The following is a 14,655-nucleotide window of genomic DNA, read 5'->3' as shown; positions in this document are numbered from 1 at the left end:
TGAGTGAGGGTTCTTTTTACTAACCTGGTATATTCCCCCTCACTAACCATTCTCCGCCTTTCTTTTCTGGTATACTTCAGTGTGCTTTAAACTTGAAAAGAATAACCAATGCGAGAAAATTGATAAAGCACACTTCAGATCACTCTTTTGATGTTTAAAGGTACTTTACTGGGGTATAAGAGTAGTTCTTTACCCTAACTCTCTTTTTTTTTAAACAGAATTGGAGCTCAGCCAACACCACCAAGCATCTTCAATAGTAAGAGTCAATGTCACCCTTCTGGCTCTCCTGCTAGCCAGACCACCCATCTTAACTACTTTCATCCAAGATGGTCAAAATCTTCATGACAACTAAATCTGGCTCCTCTACTGACCCTTGCCCTACTAACACCATCAGTCTAGCCCGAGGTATCCTAAGTTCCCACCTGCCTGAGGTCTTCACTTGTATTTTTCAGACAGGGGTTTTCCAACCCTTTGGAAAAAAACACCAATGATACCCCTCTTATAAAAAGCAAACTTGTACACCTCTGACCCTGGCAGTTATAGACCCATTGCCCGCTTACCTTTACTTGCCAAGATTATTGAAAAAAATCATCAACCACAAACTCACCTCCTTTGTCAACAAAAATAATTTGCTTGATGGTTCCCAGTACAGCTTTAGGTCAGAGAAAAGTACTGGGCTGGCACTCATTATTGCAACTGAGGAAATCAGAGGTACACTAGACAGAGGTGGTAATGCTGCGCTGATCCTGCTGTACCTCTCAGTAGCATTTGACACTGTCAACCATTGTCGACTAATCAGCCGTCTTCAGGATATAGGGGCTAGTGTTTCTGCTTTATCTCTTCTCAAGTCTTTTCTAACTGATCGAAAGCAAGTAGTGGACATTGGCAACTCTGATTCTACTCCTTTTCAGCTCCCTCGTGGGGTGCCTCAGGGCTCCTCCCTTAGACCTTCTCTTTTTAACCTTTATGTCACCTCTCTGGTACAACTCATTAAATCCTATGGAGTCAGTCAGTCAAAATCACTTTATTCGGTTAATTAAAACCATAAAAGCAGACTACAGAATAAAATGGTTTTAAAACAGTAATATAACATAAGCTTACACCAAGAATAGTACACAAAATTCCTAATCAAGGTAAACAAACAATTAATCAAGTACATCTTTCAAATTGATTATAAAAAAATAATTTCTATTTTCTAGATCATGTGAGTCACTCTCTTTTTTTTCTCCTTATTCTGAGTACAGCTATTGAAAAACTCACAATGTTAAAGGTTTCCAAGACATTAGTCAGCATCTGTAAATATATAAGCACTGGTTTCGCCTGTAAAAATCCTTTGCCCTTTAAAATTGGAAAAATAAAACGTTTCCGACTGTGCAAAAAATGCTGCAAAACAAGACAAAGTGCAATGTGTCCTGGGTGGAGAAATTGTCACATGTACAGACACCCAAGTCCTCCTCCCTTCTCCATCCCTGAGGTTTGGCAAGTAAAAAATGTAACTGATTTAGCCTAGATCTTACTAAAAGGAAATGATGATTCGGGTTGGTAACTACTTTTAAATAGGGTTCAATTGCATGGAAGCTTTTTTATTATTGATGGGCACATACCGTTGGTTTTACCAGTTTCCTGGCCTCTTTTTCCATAAGTGCCATATATTGATAAGATTTCTTGACCCACAACCCACAACATATCTCCCTTCATTAGATTATCTGGGGAGTTAAATAATTCAGGCCCTCGAAATTGCACTGCAAGCCTTTTCACATAACTCAACCAGAGAGGAGGAATCACGGCTGATCAGTACATCATCCATTATCCTAAATCCTGCATCATCTTTGAAACTAGCATCATCATCTCGTACATTGCATATATTATTGTGCTGTATTAGCATGGCTAAATTCAGTCATCTTTCATCACTAATTCATCCATACCTTGTTCAAGTTCTGTTTCTGCCGTTGATGGTACGTGTGGCTCTGAGCCAACCTTAACAGCAGCATTGGTGAACTGTGTATCTAAAAATAGACATGATTTATATATTGCTATCAGTACATGATTTGAATATTGATTCGTTTTTAACCCACTAATCTTGTATAATTAAGCTGTTGCTGGAGCCCAAAGTATAGTAAACGTATTGCTATTTATAGAACAAGCACAGTTAACTAAATAAACCATTTAAATGACTAGCACAATGGACACTATCATTGTCAATACAGAATCCCAATATTATCAAATCACAAACCAGATCATCGGTGATGCATAACCTTAAAGGTTGGCCTACGCCGAAAATGAACAGTTGCATGTATGAGTCCAAGGTCACACCTACACCTAAAACAATATCATTGGCAACTCCTATGCTTATCATTTCTTAAGGAATAAAAAGGCAAGTACCTATGTCGCTATTGATATTTATATAGGGACACTTTTTGTTATAGTGTATTTGTAAATCCCTACTTTATCATACTTAATTTTAAGTGAATGGGAATGTATGCACGAAACCTACTGATCTAGGACTTGACGTTGTCGTTATTGTATCGCTATATATCACTAGGCGTCAAAAAGGTTGATCGTATATTGCGGTAATTTGGGGGTAACTACTATTTCAAAGTGTGTACTCTCTGTGAAGATATGGAGAAAAAAGGTTGCAATGCCGCCTCTTATGCATGTACGTAAAGTTCTTACATTATAAGAGTAAGTCATAAGCGTTGGCTACCTTATGATTTCGTTTCGATAATTCAGGGTAAAAGTCCAGACGTCAGGAGGAGCTACGCGCGGATCCAAGATGGACGCGTGAGCAGAGGGTTCCCGAGACTCCTTTCGCCACCCTTGTCTATCCTGACACAGATCCTGATTTAGACGACGGGTGCTTCTCGTTGATGCCCTGCTGATATCGAAAGCTTCTTCCAGAATTTGATTCGGCCGCCGGGAACTGGACTTGTTGCACTCCATAATCTGAGGCCTACGGCAGTGGCCATCCAGGGGCTCGAGTTCCCGAGGTGCCCAGGTGGCAATTGAACAACAACGGCTGGAGAGACGCCGCCGCTGCCCCTGTGGTACTTTCGGTTTCGATTTCGGTCATTGTTGGTGCCGAATCATTGCTGGTAGATACTGCTGCCCTGCTCTAGTCGCAGACTCTCATTCGGCTGTCGTTTCTCGACCTCTCGATTCCTTCAGTTTGACATAGGGGGAATCATTCTGACTAGATCTCAGAAGACCCTTTGGAGCTCGTCGACCATTATGACGGGCAGGACGGACCCCGAGAGGCGCAACATCAGAGGCCCGAATCGAGGGGGAGCCGCTCAGACCCAGACTATAGACCGCTTTACTCGCCCGAAGGGATCCCCGGGTGGATCGAGCAAGTCCCCCGGAGAGGCTGGTGATGGTACCACTGTGAATGAGGAGCCGACTTTGGCAGATGTTATGGGCGCCATTGCCAATATCCAGACTGCGATGGGGCAGCAATATGAAACTCTTGCTACTAAGTTGGATACAGTTGCGATTGAGGTCAACCTTATCAGGACAGACCTTGGGAAAACCAACGAACGGGTCAAATCTTTGGATGTGAAGAGGGCGAGCCTAATTACAGATGTCTCAGATCTTCAGACCGAGGTCCGTGATCTTCGCATGGCCAGGGACTCGTTTGCCCGTCGGCTGGATGATTTCGAGAGCCGGGCCAGACGAAATAATGTCCGCATCGTGGGCGTTCCGGAGACTTCCACGGAAGTACCGACGGATCTTCTGGTTGAAGACCTTATCCAGAACTATTTGTCACCAAAGGGTCTTAGTAGTCTTTTTGAAGTGGAGGGCGCTCATCGGATTCCAGGCGGGAAGCCCAAGCTTGGGGCCGCTCCGAGTCCTATCATAGCCAGGATCTTTAATTACCGGGACAGAGACGCTATCCTGCAGGCCTCCCGTGTCAATGGTCCCACTAAGTTTGAAAATGTTTCGATCAGCTTCTATCCGGACTTCACCCAGGCAGTGCAGAAGCAACGTATGGCCTTTACGGGGGTGAAACAACGCCTTAGAGACATGGAACTGAAATATGCCATGCTTTTCCCGGCTCGCCTGTGGATTGAGCATAACGAACGTACATTTTTCTTTGATCGCCCTGAGGCGGCCAGTGACTGGCTGGACACTTTGCCGACACAGCATACCAGTTCGGAGAATATGAGGGGTGCCGAGGGCGGCCTGGAAGACCTGGAGTAGTGAGTCGGTGCCGATGAGCCATTATTGGACGCTTTGCAGTGGCTCTGTGATAGCGATGTTTATACGCAACGGATACCCGGGGGTGGTTGGACTTGGGACTCTTTCTCCTCAGGAGACACTTTTCTCTCTTCTTGTAGGTTAGTTTAATGGGGCGACAGGCACACTGCAAGTTGGGGTGGCTTTCTGGTTTACCGCAGGGGTGCAGGGAGGGGGGTTGTGTGTTGAGGGTTCTTTGGGGGGTGGTGGGGGGATCTTTTCTTGTTTGTTTATTTCGAGGCTCTGATTTGGTCGCTCTTTTATCCTTTGTGCTTGCTCTGTGGCGAGGGGGACTGTTGTTTTTTGTCTGGGATGAGGGGTAGGGGGCTGAGGGTGCTGAGCTGGAGCGTTAATGGTCTCGGGGATCGAATTAAACGGGGGATAGTTTTGCAGTACTTGAAGCGGCACTCCCTGGATATTGTTCTACTTCAAGAAACGCATTTGGTGAGCAATACGTGCCGTGCGCTGAATAGAAGAGGCTACCGTTTGGTGGCCCACTCTGGATTCACCACTGGGTCGAGGGGGGCGGGTATCTTGGTTAGGAACTCCCTCCCCCTCGAGGTAGATGACGAGGTGCTGCATGATAGGGGTCGCTATGCTGCTGTCGTGGGTCGATGGGAGAGGAAGACGATTTCCATTTTGTCTGTGTATGTTCCCCCTGGTCTACAGTCTACCACATTTTCGGATTTGGGTGGGGTAATCCTGGGGCTCCCCGATGGTTTGCTAGTAGTGGGTGGAGATTTTAACTCGGTGGTCAGTGGAGAGGAGGATCGACACCCTTGTAGAACCCTCCCCACATCGCAGTTATGGTTGGGCCGTTTCATGGATACACTGGGATTAGCGGATTGTTGGAGACAACTTCACCCTGGCCAGCTCCAGTACACCTTTTTCTCGGGGGCCCATGGTAGTCTATCGCGACTCGATTATATTCTTATTCCAGCGGCACAGATGGTCTCCGTGAGAGAAATTAGACATCTTGTGAGGGGGATTTCAGATCATTCCCCACTATGGCTCACCATTGATGTGCGGCTAGAGTCCGGGGGTCGTGTTGCTCCTATTAATCCGTGCCGTGGCATCTTCGTAACCCAAACATTAGCAAGGAAGTGGTTAAATGTATGGATTATTATTTTGCTGAGAATGAAGGGTCAGTCTCCTCCCCTGTTACTCTGTGGGAGGCGTGTAAAACTGTGATCCGGGGTCAGACACTCTCTTTGATTGCCAGCGAAAGGGGGCGCAGAACTGAAGAAGTGGTACAGCTTGAAAACGATATCTCTGAATTGGAAGAACAGATGGAATCTGTGATTACGCCTGATAGCCTACACTCCTTGGCGCTTAAACAGTTTGAATACAGAGCTCTGGTGACTGATGCGGCTAAAGCGATGAATCGTGAACAGCAGGGACGCTTGTATGATTTGGGTGATAAGGCGGGGAAATTGCTTGCTTGGCTTGATAAGCGGGATAGAGTGAATCGTGTTGTGCCTGTTATTGAGCGGGTGGATGGTGTGCGAGTTGTGGACCCGGTCGAGATCGTTGAGGTCTTTGCCCAGCATTTTCGGAAGGTGTACTCGCCGGTCTCGGACAGACCTGAGGAGGACTCGCACCTGTTGCTCCGCGATATCGCGTTGCCTAGTCTCTCGGATTCGGACAGAGAGCTTATGGAGGCGGATTTTTCTACCGATGAAGTAGCGCTCGCTATCCGTGCACTTCGTTCTGGTAAGGCTTCGGGCCCAAATGGTTTACCAGGCGAGCTGTATAAGTTGTGTCCTGATAAAATGGCGCCGTACCTTCGTCGGACATTTTTGGCGTCGCGAGATCTCGGGCTTCTTCCCCGAGATCAGAGACTGGCGTCCATTGTGGTCATCCACAAAGACGGAAAGCCCCGGGAACATTGTTGGTCATATCGGCCGATCTCGCTTCTGAATGTGGAGCCTAAGGTTCTTGCTAAAATTTTGGCGAACCGCGTGATCACGGTGATCGGCGGATTGGTGCACCCTGATCAATCTGGGTTTATCTCCCACCGTAACACTGCACTCAATCTTCGCCGTCTACACGGTGTTTTGGCGAGGGCGGGGTCTCATGCGGAACCGGCCATTTTGGTTTCCCTTGATGCCTCGATGGCCTTCGACACGGTGGAATGGCCTTATTTGTGGGCTGCCCTCGCTAAATTTGGCTTTGGTCCTAAGTTCATTGAATGGGTTAAACTGTTATATGAACAACCGCTTGCACAGGTGGTGGTTAACGGAAGGGCCTCGGATCCCTTTGTCCTCGGACGTGGCACAAGACAGGGCTGCCCTTTGTCGCCTCTCCTTTTTGCGCTTGCTCTTGAACCCCTTGCCGCGTGGCTCCACTGGGAGCCCTCGCTCAAGGGCATACGGTGGTCTCCTACCTTTGAGGATCGGGTATCACTTTATGCTGATGATATTCTATTGTACCTCACTTCTCCCCGTAAGTCATTGGGAGTCCTGTTTGATGTCCTGAGCTCTTTCGGGAAGAATTCTGGTTTGGTTATTAACTGGACTAAATCCTGTATTTACCCGCTTGCGGGTGGACAACCTTCTCTGCCTCGCTTCTGCCCTATACCTGTCTCCAGTGGTGGTTTCAAATACTTGGGGATCTACATCTCTATGGACCCTAAGGTCCGATTTGAGCGTAATCTACTGCCTCTGCTTGCCCGACTTCGGTCGGATGTGGCGGCATGGTGTGGACTGCCTCTTTCCCCCCTGGGGAGGGCGGCCCTGTTTAAAATGATGTCTCTTCCCTAATTCTTATACGCCATCCAGAACACGCTGGACCTGGTTCCAGCTGGCTATTTTAGTGAAATCGAGGGTCTCCAGAGGAAATTGATTTGGGGCGGGAGACCGCGTATAGCGCTGGCGAAATTGATTTTGCCCTGGTATGATGGTGGGATAGCTTTACCGGATGTCAAACGTTATTATTGGGCGTCCCAGTTGAGTGCTATTAATCACGCCATGTATAGCCCTGTCCCTAATCCCGCTTATGATATGGATAAGTGGCAAATCCCGGGGGGCGATTATAATAGAGCGCTTTATTCCAAGAGTGACAGGAGGTATTTGACAGGCCCCACTGCAGTGGCACTGCGTGTCTGGGGTAGTGCAACATCGGCCACGGGTTGGACTGATAAACTCACTAGGGCGACTCCTCTCTATGCAGCTGAGAGATTGGGTGGTCTGTGGTCCTCGAAGGGATTCGATAGGTGGGACCTTATCGGTATCAGCAAAGTGGGTGATCTTTGGGCCACCAATAGAGTCAAAACTTTTGACGAGTTACAACGGGAATATAAGCTGAGTGATAGGGAATATTTTCGATACCTTCAGATCCGCCATGCGCTCGATTCAGTTTTCCCTGCTGGCACCTCGATCCCTGAGTCTTCTCCCTTGGAGGATAGAGTGCTTGATGGACATGTCCCCGACAGCACTATCTCCCTCATATACAAGAAACTTATTAATGTCCGTTCGGACCTTCTTATACAGCTGCGTGAGGCATGGACTGGTGACGGGCTGGAGCTAGATGATGAAGACTGGCAGGCTGCAGTCTCCTCCCCAAAGGAAGTTGCTATTCCGGCGCGTCTCCGACTGGTGCAGCTAAAGATTCTTCATCGCACCTATGTCACGGGTCCACGATTGATGCATATGGGTTACTCGATGGATGGGCTATGTCGGCGTGGATGTGGTTTGCTTGCTACTTTCCTTCATATTATATGGGAGTGCCCGGAGGTAGTGTTTTTTTGGGCTCGAGTGCATGAGGTGATGGGAGAGGTGACGGGCGTCGGGCTACTTCCTGAGGCCCGGCGCTGCTTGCTGAATATTTGGGAACCGAATGACTGCACCGTTGCCCAGACTCAGTGGGTCACACTGGGAAATATTATTGCCAAAAGAGATATTGCTCAACTCTGGGGGTCTCATAGGGCGCCACTGGTCTCGACCTGGGAGGAGAACATGGACTGGTGCACGTTTAGGGAAAAAATTGTATACGTCTCCCGGGGTAGGCCTAAGAAGTGGGGTAGGATTTGGGGTCAGTGGAATTCGTATTGTGGTGGGATTTGTGACCCTCCTTTTGTAGATGCCCATGATGATACAGCTTATCCCTGATTGTACGTTCCAGTATTTTTGAATTTTTGTTCATTGTAAAGTATTGCTTGCTCTTGGTCCCCACACCCCACCTCCATGATTTCCTGATGCTTGCTTTTCGTTGTCCCCCTCCTGTCACACGTAGCAGCCCTTATATTGGTAAATTTGCCTAGTTTCTTTTTCTTCTGTTTTTTTTTTTGTTCTTTGTGTGTTATAAAATGGAAACCTTTTATTCCTCCTCATTTACCAGACGCTCCTAACCACGTCATGCTTTTCCGCTGCCGGACCCTCGGGTTGTCGGCTGATGAGCTGTGTACTGCTTTATTTTTACTGTTTCGTATTACTGACCGGCCTTGGTGGTTGTAGGTCTGTATATGTCCTTATTTTGCAAATAAAGGTTTCTAAAAAAAAAAAAGTCCAGACGTACCTCATATACTCCCTATTGTAAAAACTAAAGATGAAAATAATACATGCCAGAAAATGGTATGATAACCGTGTCGCATAGGAGAACTAAAGTTTATGTCTAAACAGAGTCTCAATATAACTGCTATTGATGGTCAATCTGCAAATGGTTGGAAATGGTGACTGGAATATAAAACGCATGGGGTCACTTACTGAAAAAAATATCCACGTCATCAGTATTGAATCCATGTATTCAGTGGCCTTTGTCAAATGACGATATCATCCAGTGACTCTGTATGTTCAAGTAAATTCAAAGTATTAATGCTGTAAAACACGACAGCCAACATTGAGCTCCTAATAGTATATACTTAATCCTCGTACTAAATTTTAGTGTGCCGTGAGTAACCATGTATAGGTATCACGGCCAACAGACACGTACAAAGAAGAAGTAATTAAGATAATCCTTTTTGTGCTACTTACTATGGTATACTGCATATACCACGTAAATAAGAAAAGTAATAGCATTATCGCTGTTGCGCCCAATCCGATCAATATCTAGATGGCACAATCTTATACGTGGCCGTTATTAATTTTCACCTACTCGCGGTTATATGATAAGGTTCTATTTAAAGTTCCTGTCCGGACATGAACTAAAGAGCCGACAACCCATGACAGGGCCCATTGGTTCTCAAATACAAACATAATATGGATTTGAATTCCCCGTTATGTGCAGTGCACCCAAGATCACGTATAAGGAGCATTTCCTAATATTCCACGGTCCCGACCAAATGCTATTTGGAGGGACGATTAGACCTGACAAAACTTAGTTGCCCGTTAAATTCCGGCAACCTATGGAAACTAGTTCTTTAGTTCTAGCGAGTCAACTACTGTGTGTAGCACTCCCAAAATCATATAAGAAAACACTTCATATATAAATCCCATAACACTACTCACATTGCGGTATTGAGTCCTCTGTATAGCCACTGTCATCTGGTTCCTTCAAACTGTAGTGAACCGAGCGTTTTACATGCGCATGTTATACCCTCTTTCAATTGCACACACCTGTTGGCCGCCAAATATGCCTCGCGGTCACATGACCCGACCATAACATTGGGTGCCATATTGATGTATGCATATTAGCCGTACTTGTAGTGTACGTCAAATAGAGATATACATTTTGTAACACATGGTGTAATATCCAAACCTCTTGTACTGAATTTATAGCGCCTCCAGGCGCTAAGAGATGGTGATCGGCTATGGCCGCACGGAAGGCCGGGACTTGTGGTCCTGACCTCTCTTCCCTCCAGCAGCACCACCAAACGCCAAGGAGCCGGTCAACAGGGCTTCCCGCACTGCGGGAGCCCGCAGGTGAATTGATGGCGCCTCCAGACTATAAGAGATGACGATCGCTGCTACGGCCGCATGGGAGGCTGGGACCTGTGGTCCTGACCTCCCTTCTCTCCAGCAGCACCACCAAATCCCAAAGAGCCGGTCAACAGGGCTTCCCGCACTGTGGGAGCCCACAGGTGAATGTATAGCGCCTCCAGGTGCTAAGAGATGACAATCGCGGCTACGGCCACACAGGAGGCTGGGACATGTGGTCCTGACCTCTCTTCCCTCCAGCAGCACCACCTAATGCCAAAGAGCCGGTCAACAGGGCTTCCTGCACTGCGGGAGCCCTCAGGTGAATTGATAGCGCCTCCAGGCTCTAGGAGATGACGATCGCTGCTACGGTCGCATGGGAGGCTGGGACTTGTGGTCCTGTCACCTCTCCCCTCCAGCAGCGCCACTGAAACACCAAAGAGCAGGTCAACAGGGCTTCCCGCGCTGCGGTAGCCCGCAGGTGAATTTATTGCACCTCCAGGCGCTAAGAGATGATGATCGTGGCTATGGCCGCAAGGGATGCTGGGACTTGTGGTCCTGTTCCCTCTCCCCTCCAGCAGCACCAACAAATGCCTGAGAGCTGGTCAACAGGGCTTGCCACGCTACGGGAGCCCGCAGGTGAATTCATAGCGCCTCCAGGCGCTAAGAGATGGTGATCGCGGCTTCGGCCGTACGGGAGGCTGGGTCTTGTGGTCCTGTCCCCTCTCCCCTCCAGCAGTACTACCAAATGCCAAAGAGCAGGTCAACAGGGCAGTAAAACTGTTAATCCTGCTGTACCTCTCAGTGGCATTTGACACTGTCGATCATCGTCGACTCATCGGCTGTCTTCAGGATATAGGGGCCAGTGTTTCTGCTTTATCTCTTCTCAAATATTTTCTAACTGATCGAGAGCAAGTAGTGGACATTGGCAACTCTGTTTCTACTCTTTTTCAGCTCTCTTGTGGGGTGCCTCAGGGCTCCTCCCTTAGCCCTTCTTTTTTTAACATTCATATCACCACTCTAGTACATATCATTTAATCCCATGGAGTCATATGCTGATTAAACCCAGATTATTGTCTCTGTATCAAGCAACTCTCATGACACTGCATCCAGGTTTTATCAGTGCATTCAACAGATCAGCAAATCGATGCTTCAAAACTATCTGAGGCTTTACTTGAGAAAATTCCAAGGCCCTGCTCCTTGGATACAAGGTCTCCTTCTGGACACCAAGTTGATGGCCCCATAAACTGGGTAATCTGCCCACCCCAACCCCAAAAGCCAAAAACCTAGGTGTTATTGTTGACACCAAGCTTTCCTTCAGCTACCACATCAATGCCATCTCTTCCTCCTTTTTTCTCATCTTAAAAATTGTAAGAAAAATGTAGTCCATGTATTCCGGAGGCGCTTCAGAAAATGGTGGTGTCCGCGCTCTTCTTGTCCAGGCTGGACTGCTGCAATGCCCTCTTCACAGGTCTGCAGAAAGGGCTGTTAGCCAGAATCCAGGTTCTGCAAAATGCGACTGCCAGAATGATGTTGAAAATTCCCAGGTGGCAGTCCGCTAGATCATCGCTTGCTCATTTTCATTGGTTACCTATGCAGTCAAGGATCAATTTTAAAACCTATGTATTGCCTTTAGGGCTCTGCCTGGGGTTGGTCCTGATTACTTCAAACACAGGTTCTCCTGGTACATTCCCCAAAGAGAGCTTCAATACTCCTCTGCCAACATGTTTAAGGTCCCCAAGTACCGGCTCGAGAGTTGGGGTGGCAGGAGCTTTGCCTCTGCCACATTCCATCCTTGGAACTCCCTGCCTTCTCACCTAAGACCTGCCTCAGATTTACTGGTGTTTTGGAAAGCACTCTAAACCTGGCTCCTTATTCAGTAACACTGCTTGCTCCAATATAGTTGCCTTCCTGGTTCCTTTCTCGCAGTGTGTGCAGCGCCTAGACGCCACCGGTCATTCGTTTGTGCTCTATAAATATACTGCATATAAGATCATATTAGGCCACTTCTATTCATTAGTTTTTCATTTTTATTTTATTGTGAGATCTTAATTATTCAACAAAGAATATTTGACTGAGAAAATCTGCATCTGCCTAGCTTCTAGCCATGCTTTATAGTGGGCCAATCTCCACTATGCATGGTCTTTCCCCATGACTGATGTGTGGCTGACTGCCCTGCTTTACACATCCAAACACATAGCACTTTGGGATGGGTGTGATATTGCTACAGCGGGACTCCAGAAATCATTTCTAATTTGCACTTACCATTTCCCTGAAATCTCTAAACACACAACCTTTCATAACACTGAATGATTACTCTATTCATTTACACTTGACTTCAGGGCTCTGGAGAATCACACTAGAGAAATGCTGTAACATTTGGTGGAGCATCTAAGAACCTATTTAAATCAGTTATTATTTACACCTACAGATTATTACACTTTACCATGGTTTTATTCAGACATTTAATTATTCAGACACACCACCATAGTGGCAATGGATCTGCTAGAAAGAAAATTAGGCGTAGGAAAATCACAACACCAGTTTTTAAAGTTCCATTTTCCCAATTTTATTAAAAGCAAAACTTTATTATGTCCGACATTTAAGCATTGATTAAATTCTTTATTCAGTAAAATCTTAAACTTTATTTCAAAATGATCATTTTATTAGAGCTCAGAAAAGTCACTTTTAGAAATCAGTTCAAAGTTTAGCAAAGAACAGATAGTTCCAAATTCATTCTTTCCTAACATCCCTAACTAACACCCTCATCTTATCCTTCAGTCCTGTAAAGCAAACAAATAAAATCAAATAGAAAGATTCTTACATCCAGGAATCCATCATCAGTCTGGCAGCACTTCGTGTAGAAATCGGAAGAGCGACCACTTCCAGGCAAAATCAAGGTTTTTTATACACTAATTTCCTAACTTAATCTATCTAAAAAGTATCTAACCTTACCAACTCAGCTCCTGATTGGACAACTTTGAGGTGGATGAGCATCTTCTCACCATTACAGCATCATCCTCATAATGATTCAGCAGAAAAATAAAGGGTCTTTGTTTTAAACAGTCCGTGGCCTAGTCACATCCCCTAGTTTGCAACGTGAAGACATTTTCCCATGATCATAGCATTTGAGGTCCATGCTTGGCACCCATCCTAGGTTCCGGGGCAAGGCGACCTTGAACCTCTCCGAGCACAGGCAGTTCACTCTGACTTGCAGGCTGTTCAACTCTTGCTCACAGTTTAGTCAGGCAGCCATTTCTAAATTAGGCCTCAGAGGCCTCTCTCGGAACTATCATACAAACAAACACAAATTTATGTTAAATATAGAACTAAAGCCCTTCTGTTTACCTCCCACCATACTAATGTTTCCCTATTAGTTGTTACCTAGCACGTAAGCAACACAAATGCGTTTTATACTTACATATCCGACCACCTCTTGCACAAACGTGTACAATAAGCACATTGAAGCTGTACTTGTTTAATCTTATGCTGTGCATTAATTCAAATCACGATAACAGTACATATTAATTAATTTTATTGCAACATGCAGGCAAAATTAGTACTCCCGTGTGTAAAAAGTGTATGCATCTTATACTATGGTTGATTAATTCACAATACATTATTAGCAAATGTTAACGTTATGGGACATTAATTTCGAGAGGGGTACACAAAACTTTGTTTTTAACCACCTCGCTCCATCAATTTCATGGAAGTTGGATTTAATACTTCATGAATACAACCTTGAATTACACCAAACATTTACTGTTAAAGTTAAGTTATTGTTAGTTTTGAGCATACCACCTTATCATACGTTACAACGTTCTCAGACATTGATTTCAAAACACAAGGCACAGTTATTTTTGCAAATGAAACCCGAAGACCCCTGAAATTCACCAGATATGGTTTGTGCCGCAGTTCATAATCATGACACAACCATGCAAAACTTCAAATTACTTTTAACAATAAACAGAAGGACTTCGACAGCATTAGCAAATTTGCGCACATACACAACTAAAGAGATCATAGCGCATCGAAAGTTGTATCTTTTACGATACCAATAGTAAGACAAAATATTATATGCCTTTGTGAAATTATTGAGGGCATCTGTAAAATCATCTGTTAATTCACAAGTGAGGCTGTAAGCATTGCAGTTGGTGTGGGAGTTATGATTTGCATGGCTATTGTGTAAACAGAGTTTACTATAACTGATAGATTTCAGGTGCTTTTTTTATTTATTTGTAAGCAAAATGTTACTTTAATCGTATTTTTTAAGCGAATGCAGTTATAAAGGACATTTTTAAAAAAACTAGAAAATGCAAAGAGTTGTATTTACCACCAGTAAACATTTATTATATCTTTTATTAATTGTGTTTTCTTTTATTTATTAAGAGTGATTATCACTCATTCTGAAGAACTAGGGTATGCAAATCAGTTCTTCATATTTATATTTAAGGCATACCTTATATTTTTCAGTATAAATTGTAATTTGCATAAAGTAGCGCACTTGGAATGGTTTAATGTTTTCATTGCACATATAGTTCTGATTTATGTTGCACTTCCAAAATAGATC

Source organism: Lissotriton helveticus, chromosome 4_1 (assembly GCF_964261635.1).
Source record: "Lissotriton helveticus chromosome 4_1, aLisHel1.1, whole genome shotgun sequence".
In the NCBI taxonomy this organism is placed as follows: Eukaryota; Metazoa; Chordata; class Amphibia; order Caudata; family Salamandridae; genus Lissotriton; species Lissotriton helveticus.
The sequence above is the reverse complement of the archived record's forward strand: the minus strand, read 5'-3'. Positions refer to the sequence as shown.